The following is a 13,031-nucleotide window of genomic DNA, read 5'->3' as shown; positions in this document are numbered from 1 at the left end:
GCTCCCCTGCCTGTTATGTGTACATTGGAATTCTGAGTTCAAAAATTGGTGTGTATGCCAGTCTTTAATGATTGCAGGAAAAAAAGAAATCTCACTAATACCTAGTTCTAATTTGGTTTTAGTTCTTAATGATTCCTAAGGTGGTTAAACTGAAAGATGAACAACAAAATTCCTCTGAAACTTCAAGGACAGATAATAATATTTATTTTTATTTTTTTTTTTAAAGGACAAAATCATTCTATTGAGGCTTTTTCTACTTAGCATCTATATTGCCATTTCTTTAGTTGCTTTTCAACTGCTGGGTATATTTATAACCAACTTCTATAAAACTAAGAACAAAAAGTCTGGTCCTCTTTTTAAGAGGCTTTTTTTCATGCTTCTTTTTTTGACTTTGGGAAAATGAAGTCTATTTTTCGGTTGTTATATTGGAAGGTATGGTTTGGGTCAAACTTAATGATGGCCTTGTGGTCACGCAGGAATCCCATCCTACCTTACATCTAGTTTGATTTTTTTAAACTCAGGGCTCCTGTTGTTTTTGATTCTGATAATTAGAAAACCCTTTCCTATACATGTCAGAAAATGCCTCCTGTTTTTCTCTCATATCTCTCCTTAAAACTGTCTATTTTAAAGCAATATCCCTTAAGAACTCTGGCAATATCCTGGCTACAGAGATAACGAGCTAATGTACAGAAAAATAAATGCTTGACTCTCATTGTACAGTCAGCAAAAGTTCTTGTTCATGTTCTTATCTCACAGATTATAAGCAAGGATGCAACTGGTAGGCAAAGATGAGGTGGTGTGGAGACCTGATGTTACTGATGTATAATGAACACAGAATACGAGTTGCTTTAAAGTTAAACACTTCTGAGACATGCAAGAGAGGTGTTGAGTTTTGACTTATTGGAGATTTGTCACATAGTGAGTTCTTCAGTGAAATAGTCCCCTAGAATTAGAGGAATTTAAGATGAGCTGTTACATGTTGGTGAAGATTGAAAGCTTTATTTCTTTCACATTCATATGGTAGTATGCATGGAAAACCTGGTCAAAGTACAATAGGCCTGAATTACCTACAAAATGATAGTAATTCATCACAGAACAGAATAATCTTCCTCAGATTCTGCTAGAAAATAGGTCCTTGAACACAATGGAGGCCTTCACTGCCTAAGTCTTTGAAGGAAGAGACCTCTTCCAAGTCATGAACAATTCATGAAAAGCAGAGTTGAGTTCTATTTGTGGGCTAGTTCATCTTCCATTGCTGTGGTCTGTGGTCCAAGCTGTTCACACAAACACTTAAGGGTAGCAGTCCTGCCAGGCAGCAGGTGTCCTGGTGTAAGAGGATTGAGTACCAATAAAAAGTCAAACCTGCAATATCTGATGCATTAACCTACACATAATGAGGCAAATCTTTCTTATCTCATACAATAGAGCTGAAACCCAGACAATAAATATAGCTTCAAACCTCCCCATCCCCCTTTTACAAAGTAAGCTTCATTTTGACACAGAAATGAGGAAAGTCATTTACTGCTGGCTTGGGTACAATGCTCTTGTTATCAGACTAGAGTCATAGCTGCAATAGCAGAGTATAGCAGAAATACATGGAAATATTATTAACTTCCAAATTAAGCTCAGTATTTGTGAGTTGCAGTTGGGAGCAGAGGATTTTTAATTAGAAATCTTGACAAGGCTTAAATGAATTGTATTTGTCCCAGTAAAAAGTGTGGCCTTGATAAATTTCTGCTACTGAAAAGCAAGTTAATTTCCCCTGTTCAATTCTTCTTTTAGTGACTGTTATACATCATAGGAACTAATTTATGGGGGAAAGCACTGAGCGGGAATTGATGATTATTTTAAGAACAGATCAGCACAAAATTACTCACATGAGTAAAGCAGACTGGGATTTGGTTCCCCATTCAAACTCCACAAATGCTATTATCAGATGCTTCAGCAGCTGGAATCACTTCCCCTCATCTTTGTGGCATATAAGAATATAGTGTAACCCAAGGGTTTGCACTTCATTCTCATACTTGAGGGTCATGGGAGTCCTGGCATCCATTTTGTGCTTTATTGATTAAATAAAAACAAATAATTAGTACTGTTTTACCAGTTTTAAACAGGTTAACTCTTAAACCTGTAGAGGCATGCTGTGTTCTGCTTGCAATAAGAAGCAGATACCATTAGAAGCACATGCCACAACTGCTTATCACCACCCTTTGTGGTGTGAGATGCTGTCACTCATTCAGGGCTTCCAGCAATGCCTAACCCTCTTCCATTGAAATGAATCCTGTCAGTCTACATTTGCAATGTAAACTGTTTATGTTCAGGTGGGTGTTGTGGCCAAAGTAGGTTAGGGAATGCATTAACAAGGGGATGCAGAGTACCCTTCACAAGTAAGGCACAATCTGCTTGTTTCTTTCTTTCTGCTGGTTTCTGTTATCATGGCCACATTACTATCCTTTCCTAATAAAAGCTGATGCTTTCCCAACCACTTTTCCCACCTCAGGAAAAATGAGTCCTGTGGAAGTCTATGAGCCTTTTTTACTGCAAAAAGGCCTTCTGGGCTGATACCCATTAAAGCCACATCACTGCATGGAAGGGAATGTTCACTGGTCTTTGTTAGAACTATCACAGTCACAGACCATGGCAGTGTTTCTCCAATGTGTTTGGTTGTGATTTGAAAATGGCACTGCCACAGGAAAGGCAGAGGAATCAGAAATTTTCCTATTTTTCAGTGGAACACCAGCCCTATTCGTGACACTCTCTCCAAACTATGGAGAAATGCTGGGGGAATGCATGGAGCAGATATCTGGAGAATAGACCATTTCTGTAAAGGAAAGGGTTTTTTTTTCAAATGCTGTGTGTTTGAAACCTTTGTCACCAGTCCCTGGGCAGATGTAATTCTGATGGTTGGCTCCAAGAGACCAGTCCAGGCTGCTACATTTTTGTAGACATTGCAGACTGAGCCTCTGCAGAAGTGTGGTCTTCTGAACACACAAAATTCCCAGAGCAGTCAGTGATTTCAAGAACAGCATTTGGCCTCATGCTGTCAGCTTCAGTAATTATGCAATTCAATTAAATTCAAGTGGGAAAGTCACTTGGACAATTTTGAAAAATCATACCTTTAATGAAGAAGAAGGAGGAAACAGACATAAATTTATATATCTATAAATAAATAGGGTGCATACAGACTGTAGTATATGTTGAAAGTTTTGCTACTAAGATAATTCTATTTTCTTAAGCTGTTAGACTGTGCTCATCCCTGTGGCACATGACAGCTTTCCATTACTGCATCAAGCCATATATCTTACATGTCTCTTACGTAATTATTGTCAGATTCTTCTTCTAGCAGACAAATCTTGTTCAATTAGTTCTCTTATTTTGATGGACCTCAGGGATTTTATTTATTTGGGGTTTTTTTCAGGTTACATGCTCCTCTGCAAATATGCAGATAAAGGAAGATCAAAGGATTTTGCCTTGCACTTGAAACAGAAGGTACAAAGGTCTGCCAAAGGCTCGTTAATCCATGACTGATCCTGAGGTTTCCAACTTATCCTCTGTTACTTTGTCATATGAAGCCTTACACAGGGCACTTGGAGTGCAGAAGGAGTATGCCCTGGATGCCAGCCAAATGAAAGAAGACAGCTGAGGGGTAAGTGCTAATGCTGCTGAGGGCTGGGGGATCTGAAAATAGAAGGAAAATAATTGCTGCTGATGTGAATTTTCCAGTACACATGTGAGAATATGAGGATAGAGCCAAATAGATTCAGAAAGGGTTTTCACTAACACCTGCCTAAAACTCAGCCTCTGTCAGGCACAGAGGCTTTGTTTAGATCAACCATTCCAGCACTTTAACGCAGCATCTACTGCCAGGTCTCCTCCACCATCCTGTTGAGTTTGGGACTCTCTCCCTCTCTCTGTGTTATTTTTTGGCTCTTTCACAGCAAAATTATTCTGACTTTCCTCTCTAATTCGTCAGAATTCCAATGCTGGTTTTCAGCATCAGTGTCAGTCTTTTCCATAATGCCCAACCTGGGGTAAGATGAGGACCTGCACAATTATCATAAGACCATCTCCTGTGCTGTTTTTAAAGTAAAACTTCTTGTTACCTAAAGTGTCCCAGGCAAATACCTTGTACTACCTTTATTTACATGTACTTCACAGCATTTTGTGCTGCAGTGACAGCTTTTAAAGGCAAATTATTTATTCTCTCAGGTGTCTGAGAAATCTGGTCTCTCTGTGTCATGCTAGGCAGTTACCCAGTACATGATTGCTGTGATGTTGAGTAGGATAATCAGCTTTTAGGAGTGTGTGATTATCAGTGGAGTGCATGGACTTGCATATTCTTTTTAAAAAGAGTGAGTTAGCAGCTGGTCAGCTTGACTCTGGTGCACTCCAGGGCAGGTAGGTGATCTGACAGACTCAACATGGTGTGACACACCAAAGGGCAGCACAGTAGTGGAAAGTTTAAAAAATGACATCTGACATATACAGATACAACCATACAAACTCTTCCTTCCCCTGCTTCAACTCATCATGGTGCCCTTTTGGAAGGGTTTCTCCAGTTGGCTGAAGCTTGCTAGCTCATTTGGGAGAGCTCCATAATGAAGTTGCAGGGATTTAGAACTGAAAACATCAGAAAAACCCACATATTCACTCTTTGCCCTCCCAGCTGATGTAGAATAGCCCATAGCCAGAATGACTGGGTGGAAAACTGAGTTCTGCTGGTTTGATCTAGTTCCCTGATCCTAAAAGCCAACTAGCTTGATTTTAAAACCTTTATCACATATATGGTAAAAGAGAAGTTTGGGTTATATACAGAAAATTGAGATTTTTGAGCTGCAAATAGTTTTGATTTTGGTATAAAGAAAAATTATTCATTCTACTGTATACAGCCTTAAAGAGTCTTACACAGAAGAAATCTTTTACCATTGTGATCTCTCTTGTGGAAGAGAAAGCTTTGGCTGGAAGAGGAGTGAGGGCCCCTGGCCACTTTCCTTACACAGTTTCTGGACCAGGCTTCTAAACAGAGAAAAACTGCAAGGATTTATCAGAAGAATTATTCCTGGCATGTTTTGTCAGCTTTGAGTTATTTCTATTGCTGCTCTCAGTTGGTGAGAACTGATTTATGTAAGAATATAGCTAGATTTAGGTAGTACTAGACTCAAACAAGTATACACTGACTTTCATAAAGTTTATGATACAAGCTTGGCACTACACTAACTTGGTAAATGGAGATTTGGTTCACATCGAATTCATATTTTCTCAGTAATTTTACTTACTCAGTCTTGCCTATCCTTGGTAAGTCAATATCTTATATGTACATATATAACAGGTAAATGCTATCTGTCTATGTCAGACATGAAACACTTGCCTTCCCCCAGAACTGTTATAATGAGATATATTTGCCCTCAATGTAACATCTGATGATCTTGAAATATCCGAACCATATAATTTCACGCAATTTATTCAAGATGACATAGTTTATTTTTGAATATAATTTATTCTCAAGCAGTCAGTTATTAAAATCTACTAGAGAATGCATTTAGATCTGTTTTAGCACTTATTTCTCCTCCACACTCCACAGAAGATTTAAAACATTCAAGTATCTCATTTCAACTCCATTATACTTGTGCTGCTTGCTTGACAGAAAATGCACTTCTCATAAACACGTTTTTCTTGTATCAACACTTAGAATTGACTGGGAATCAACAGAACAGAATTGGCTGCCAAGGCCTCGTGTGAGCCACAACTCCTGGGAGCTTGTGCTTTGAATGTGTATCAGCTCTCCTTCAGAATCAGCAGGGTCACTACATCCACAAAGTACAGGGCCATATACTTTCTTTTACCTCTGAGTGTGTAGGAATGCCAATCAAATAACATCTCCTGAGGGATGTAGTGGTCCAATTAGGTTCCCAGACACTCACCAGCTGCAGCATTTTCCTTAACATGAGGGAGAAGAAACATGGTCTGCTGTCAGCTGCAGCCTAAAGGATGTCCTTGGGACATCACCCAAAATGTTTTTGTTATTGTCAGCTTGGTTTTTACTACATAGAGTCTTTTTGGTATCTGGGATCAGGATCTCCCTTTCTCATGCTTGGACTAGATGATCTGAGATGGACTTTTCCAAGTTTGATAATTCAATGATTCTAATTGAGTGAAATGGGCTCTCTCTGTGCTCATGGAAGTACAGGCAATCTGTGTTCCTACAAAAATATAAGGTTTAAACAGTTAACAGGAGAGCTCAAAAAAAAGATTCTTAGGTTTTGTTTTTTTTAAATTTTTCTTTTTATTTTCTTGAACTCTGAATAGATAGAGGAAAAAAGGAAAAAGGAAGTTCTACTCTACTGACTTGAAACATATACGGACATTATTTTCAAGAGCTTACTAATGTGACTGTCACGTCTTTTACACAAAAATCATCATTTGCATTTTCCATTTAAGGACTTCATATGCTTTATAAACTGACTTGAATCCTGTAGAGATAGCTGACAGTTCCTAAAGAGAAAAAAGACCACATTATTATTATGTCACTTCTAGAAATGCTAATGGCAGGATGTGAAGGACAGTGTAATTATAGTGTTGCTCTAGTGATTCTTCAGTAAAGGTTTTCTCAGTACTTTAATTATAAACTACATATTTCAGCAGTTTAACTTTCTAAATTCTCAGTCAAACAGCCTTTGGTTTGATTCACACTTTATGATGTTTGTTGGTATAAAAAAGCCTCGTCTCCTCAAAGGCAAAATCCCACACAATTGGGAGAAGCTACATCTATGGAGGGCAGCTGGACTGAGGAGAAGAGGCAGAGAAAGAACTGTCTTTTTCCGCATAAGAACTAAAATGTTGTGGAGAAGTAGGTACACTGAAGTAAACAGGAGTGATAAAACCCTTGGAAGAGAACCCAAGGAGAGAATTAGGCATATATCAAGCAAATTTGGCAGGCCAAGCTGAAAATCTGCAGAATATGTAAATGAAATCAGATGAGGTCAAAGCACAGGAAGAGTAAGAGATTTCTGCAACTCTCTAGACAGCATTATAGGGACCTGCTACCTCAGCATATCTGAACTTAGGGAAGGAAATTTAACACAGGGAAAGAACAAAACCATCAAAATAACAGCTTCTTAGATGCTTGTCCAGCAGACAGAATTGTACATATTCTAGAAAATTATTTTTAGTTGCTAAATCCATTTGCAAAACTTTGGTTGAAGAAATTTACTTCTCAGGCAATCTACACTGAAATTCCATTGGGATTTATATGCAATATTTTCAGACTCATGCCTATGAATTTATGAATAAGAGCTGACTTACTGTGTGACCAAACACTTTCCTGAAGCAGGGCCAAGAGAAGGGACAGATAATTCTGTTAAGCTCTTTAAGAAAGAAATCTAAAAGCCGATAATATCATTTGAACAACACTGCAAACTTCTCAACATTGGAAAGCACAAATCCAATGATTAGCAAGATTCCTTTGTTCAGAGAACAGCAATTTGAGAAGCCTGGTCTGCAAAGCCTCCAAGACCTCATTAGGAGCTTGTAATCCTTAGTTTGTTTACATACTGTTACAAGGGTACACTGACAGTTTTGCCTCAAGAGCTCTTTGTCCTTGGTGGGGAAGAATATGAAGGTCAGAGGTTTAACTTTTGTGATAAGACAATGTGTTGTGTTTGATTTTAGAAATGATGACATGGGAGCTGGGGATGGGGATTGAGAGATGGAGCCAACACATGCAGTTCTGAAACAGTTTGCAACAGCTTTTGAATAGGATTGGAGAATACCTTGATTTCCTCTTGTTACTGTCTGTTGCCAAACCCTCCCTCATTCACCCGTCTTTTTACTTTAAGCAAAGGATTTTTGAAAGTGGGAGGTATCAGAACAGTTCAGATATTTAATTTCCTGTAAAAATATTATTTTTTTCTCCTTGACAAGGAAGGTGTAACTGGCTTCATTCTGAGAAACCACAAAATTCATGGGAAAGCTGAGTTATCAGCTTTGGTGACATTCATTTTCTCAAGACTATGCTACAGCTGGTTGTCTCCCCCTTCATTTTCCTGCTGTGAGATGCAGTGCTCTGCTGTGGAAATGGGAGTGCATTTATGTGCCTGTGTGTGGGGAAATAGCCAGCACTCAAAAAATCTTAACAAAGATTTATGAAGCAAATTATGTTGTTTGTTAAATTCCCAGATGGAAAATCAGAAGCTCTGACATGGTGAGCAGGGAGGGTATCAGAAAAAAGCTGTGATTCAGGCAAATAGAAAGCCTCATGATTTAATTAAAGATGAATTAGTGTTCTCTTTCACTAATAGCAAAAAAGGTGTTTTGCACTGCGTGTATCCCACCTGCTGACACCCTACCTGTAGTGGAGTCCTGCATTCTCCATTTTTGTTCATTTACTACTGGTATAAGAAGTATGTGGCTTAGGGAGGGGCAGTACCTACCTGGTGAATATATAGTAATACTGGTAATAGAAGGAATATGCTGCCACAAATCTCTGCAATGCAGTTGATTTCAGTCTAGGAATTAGTCGGCTTGGGGAGAAACACTGTTGAGCTGGGACTTGTCAAAAGAGAGATTCACAGGCTACCAGAGGCAGGACTGATGGGGCACTGACGGGTGGCAGCACTGATGCTCATCCTGGGTGAGGAAAGGAGAGCATCCAGCTAACTGGGAGGCAGAGCCATCCCTGTTCCTCCAGCTGTTTGCTGATCTGCCACTACTACCAGGCTTACATGGGCAGGAAACAGGAGAAACAGTGTTAGTACTGAATAGAGACACCATGGCAGCACCAGCAGATATTAATTTTCTAATTATGTGGTGCTGCGTATTTTTGAATCATGACACTGCTGTGTCAGCAAGTGCTGCCTGTCACTAAGGTCTTTGTGCTGTGACTCACTGTTGCCTCATGCAGCACAGGGGAACTGTAAAGCAGTGTTATCTGAAAATTTCTCATTTCCAACATTTTGTTTTCAGTAACATTGTCAATGTTTCTGAAAATCACATTATTCTTCAGTTCAAAGGTTTTCCTTTTAAATGCTGTGTATTGTGTTTCAAGTGAAAAGGGTATTCACCAGCACTCAGGCCTATAACTAACCAAGATGCTTCTGGAAATGCTGAACTACCTCTTCTGTGTACTAATAAGAAATAATAATGTTTTCTTTGCAGGAATTCCAGCTGTTATGGGGAATGATGCTGCAGAAGGGCTGCTTAGTTTGGAGCATTTCTATTCCAGTGATGCTGTGGCAAGCAAATCAACAGGTTTCAACAATCTGTATTTGTTAGTCTAGCTCAGCAGTGACAGGTGGGTAAACTGCATTTCTCATTGACCTGTCTGCTCAGGCTCTGCTCCCTCCTCTAGACAGTGGTGTTGCATCTCAAGTAAACAGAAAATTTAAAAATTGAAAAACAAACAAGTCAGTGCCATTGCAGGTGGGAGGCATTCCTGGTCCAGACAGCTGCAGACAGTGGCTTTTTTTGGCTCTGTTTGTCTGTGAATTGAATCCAGGGTGCTCAACATGTATGGAGTTACCCACAAATTTACAGTATGTGGGCAGCAAATGACAACCTGCAGCTGTATTTTATTGCTGCTGTATTTTATGACTGCTGTGTGCTCTGTGTTTTCTCCATGATATCTACTTTTACCTAATTGTAGCTATTAAATCAAAATCAGATAACAAGGCCTTTTTAGAAGGCTGAATGGAATGGTAATTTGGCAAAATGCAGATGACTCTCTTAAAGTTGTTTATTTTTTCTCTTCTTCTCTTCTTTCCTCTGGGAAATGTCCATCATGAGTAGAAAAGTTCCAAATATTTTTCATTTGATGAATCCATAATTATTGCCCATTTGTTTCACCCTGCTGTGCTTCAAAGTGAGAGTAACTGAAATTCTGCAACAAAAAAATTAATCAGAGCTTTAAAAAAAAGTGGATTATTTTAAAGCTTGTAAAGTACACAGTATGAGGATATTCTCTAATCTACTTTTGTGTACTCTGATAATGTTTCTTACTGCTCAGAGCTGCAATGCTATGAGGACACTAATGGAAAAGATTCTTTGTTATGACTAGGAGAAAAAGAGCTGAGAATTCTTCTCCTGCTGTGATGCCAGTGAAAGTGTTAAAATACAAGCTGCAGTAAAGGACAAGACTAGAGATAAATGCAGTATTTGAGAGAGAAGGCAAGAAGTCCAGAACCACCTAGTAAGGTATTTGTTCAGCAGAGCTTTTAAAAAGTGCACTAATGGCCCATTTTACCTATCACCTCAAATCAATGAAAAATGCTCATTGACTTAAATAGGCATTGCTTCAAATGCTGAGATTTCACAAATAATTATACTCAGCATAGTGATGTTACCAGTATTTCTCTTCAGGCTGAATGCTGCTCCCTCCATTGAGTGTCCTTGACTTCAAAAAATAAACAAGCATTCTGCTTTTCCTACCTACATGAAGTGAAGCCATGGTACTCCCACCACTACTCCCAAACCAGCTGGCAGATGTTGAAGAAATTATTTTAGATTGAAGCTGTAGTCTGGACCCAGATAACACTGCTGGGTGGGAAAACCACGTGAAAAATATGTCTTTGTTGCATATCATCTTACTGGAGCACAGTTGGTGACTTTGGAAACCATCTGACTTTTGAAGGTGGTTTTTCACTTCCTGCTGTCAGGCTGTTGTTTGTCCCCAAAACTGCCCTAATCCACACTTCCCAAGGAATCTCTTCTAAGTACAGTGGCAAAAAGGGTAACAATGTTCAGTGCACTGCCCTCTCACCTAAGTTTTTTTTTCAACAGTTTGAACCCTGACTTGATTTTTTTCCTTAATGGTATGACCATCATTAGTTTTCTTAGCTAATATTGCCCACTTTGATATGTATTGAAACCCTCAGCAATGTATTTTATCAGATGTATATTATTATCAGAAATCTGTCCAAAAATATATAATATCCAATGAAGAATAAATAAGATGGTGACTGGAAACATAACTGGATTCCCTCCAACCTACTAGCATTATCAAGAATAGTAATAGCAATAGAAAAATCTTACCTCAATTTCTTGGCATCGTCTTATCTCAGATAAAGGCATGATGATATTAAGGAGCATAAGCTGGTTCTGGAGGGCATGAATGAAGCCACTGGAATGTATCCTACAGCTAAGCATCCACTTTTAAAGTTAGTACAAATGCCACCTTACCTTGTGTGGACAACGAAAAACTCACACTGAAGACACAGTAAGACAGGAATAACTTACTGAGGTAAAAAAGGAACTGCCTAGGAAGGAACACTTTCAGTGTTAGGAGATTTGTGTGTTATCTGTGATGGTCTCCTATCAAAGTATTAGTACCTGCACTGTACTGCATTTCAGGAACCTGAGTATTTTCTAAGTTTTTATGTTTATATCAGCTCAGGACTGATAAGGACAGAAATTGAACTACTTATCCACCTTCTCTGCTTTGAATTTATCTCTTTCTTATGAATATAATCATTCTCTCATAAATAATCCAGAGGTGTAAACTAATAAGAGAAAGAATTATAGAGTCATAGATTTGTAGAATAATTTAGGGTGTAAGGGATGGAGCTTACCAAATCCAACATAAAGATATCTGTTTCAAAGCTAATTTTTCTGTCTTTTGATAAAAAGTAGAACCTCATGGGCCACTAGGAATATCTTTCTGGATTTTCTGTATACATACATTTCAAATTCAGGAGGAAAAGGTTTATAATTTAGAAAAATTAATTTAGAGCTTCCATACTAAAATCAAAATATTATTTACTGGACAAAATATTGGGGAAAGTTTCATTGTGCTTTTCAAGGAGGAAAATAATATGTGAATGTCTTGTTTGCTGTTTTTTTGAAGGTGGAAAACTTGATGCACGAGGGGCTAGTTATACAGACAGACTGGTACATAAACAAATAAGCTGATCACAGATCACCAGCTTGGAGATCAGTTACTGCAAATATGCAAAGAACTAAAAAGCATCTATGTGAATTATACAGATGCAGAAAAATCTTTCTGAAGTGCTCTACAAAGGTATGTGATAAAAGTGTTCATGTGTTCAGAGGTGAACCTGACAACTAATAGACTAAAATCACCTTTTTTGCCCCACCAATTTGAACCCAAGGAACTCAAAGTTCTTTGTTCGCAAATTAAATATTAAAAAAGGTTTGCCATCTCTCAAGAGCTGATATGGAATGTGACACTTACTGGCAACCTCACACAGGATCATGAGATGAGGTGTGCAAACAATGCCATGTTAGGATAGGCAGGATATTACTGTGTGATGTATTATTGGGCCAGCACACCTGGTTTACTTCAGGTGTATTGGACAGGTGCTTTGCAGAGCTCCTCTTTCTGTACCAGATGTGCCAGTGGCTTTGCAGCCTCCCTTAGTGCTCTACCTGTACTGCTCTCTTCCTGAGTCAGGTGGAGGTAGGTTTCTTACACATCTCTCTGAAGCCCAAGCATGGTACTTAAAAAGCCTTGCAATCAAAATAAAATAGTGTTTGCTACTTTTGCCACCAAATACTGCTTTGCAAGGCTGTGGTACTTGGCTCCCCTGAGCCATCACAGCTCTGTTGAGCCTGACATGGGTGGCCAAGAATGGCAGGCAGCTCTGTGGATGGTGATTTCCTCTTGAAATGATGTGAACTTGCCTTGACTGTTGACAGTTTGGAAAAGAGCAGCTTGATCTTCAAAATGCTGCATTCTTCAACAAGAGTTGAAATAATTTTCTTTCTTCTCTAGTCCCTCCTCCCTTTGAGGTAGATATGTGCTGAGTTCTTAGGAGAATGCACCATTTCTTAACCTATTTTAGAAGAGTTTGCTTTGATGTTCCTGTCTATGCTCTGTGAAATTAAAGTGAAACACTCCTGTTACTTCACAAAAGAAGAAACAAATATGTTCATATCTGAAGATAAAGAAAGCTGGCATTAACAGAGTAATTATGCACAGCTATGTTAGACAAAATGGTTAACTTGTTTATAGGTGATTGTTGTAAAGGAGATGTCGGCATCTGCCTTCCTCATTTTCTGTGTTATGAGAGGAATTTGAA

At 38.7% G+C, this 13,031-nt stretch overlaps 1 protein-coding gene across 2 annotated transcripts in view; it reads left to right on the top strand.

Moving 5' to 3' along the window:
* The first annotated feature begins 3,445 nt into the window (after positions 1 to 3,445).
* The window catches only part of GADL1 (glutamate decarboxylase like 1), a 175,239-nt gene continuing 165,653 nt past the window's right edge, over positions 3,446 to 13,031 (top strand). The window contains exons 1-3 of one of the 2 annotated variants that reach the window (XM_079301443.1): positions 3,471 to 3,489; positions 3,573 to 3,646; positions 9,154 to 9,289. The gene's annotated coding sequence lies outside the window, so the exon portion shown is untranslated. Of the gene's footprint in view, positions 3,647 to 9,153; positions 9,290 to 13,031 lie in introns of both variants that reach the window. The other variant, XM_079301442.1, reaches the window with a different exon arrangement.

Source organism: Erithacus rubecula (assembly GCF_903797595.1).
Source record: "Erithacus rubecula genome assembly, chromosome: 3".
NCBI classification, from domain to species: domain Eukaryota; kingdom Metazoa; phylum Chordata; class Aves; order Passeriformes; family Muscicapidae; genus Erithacus; species Erithacus rubecula.
This window is presented reverse-complemented; position numbering and strand designations above follow the sequence as displayed.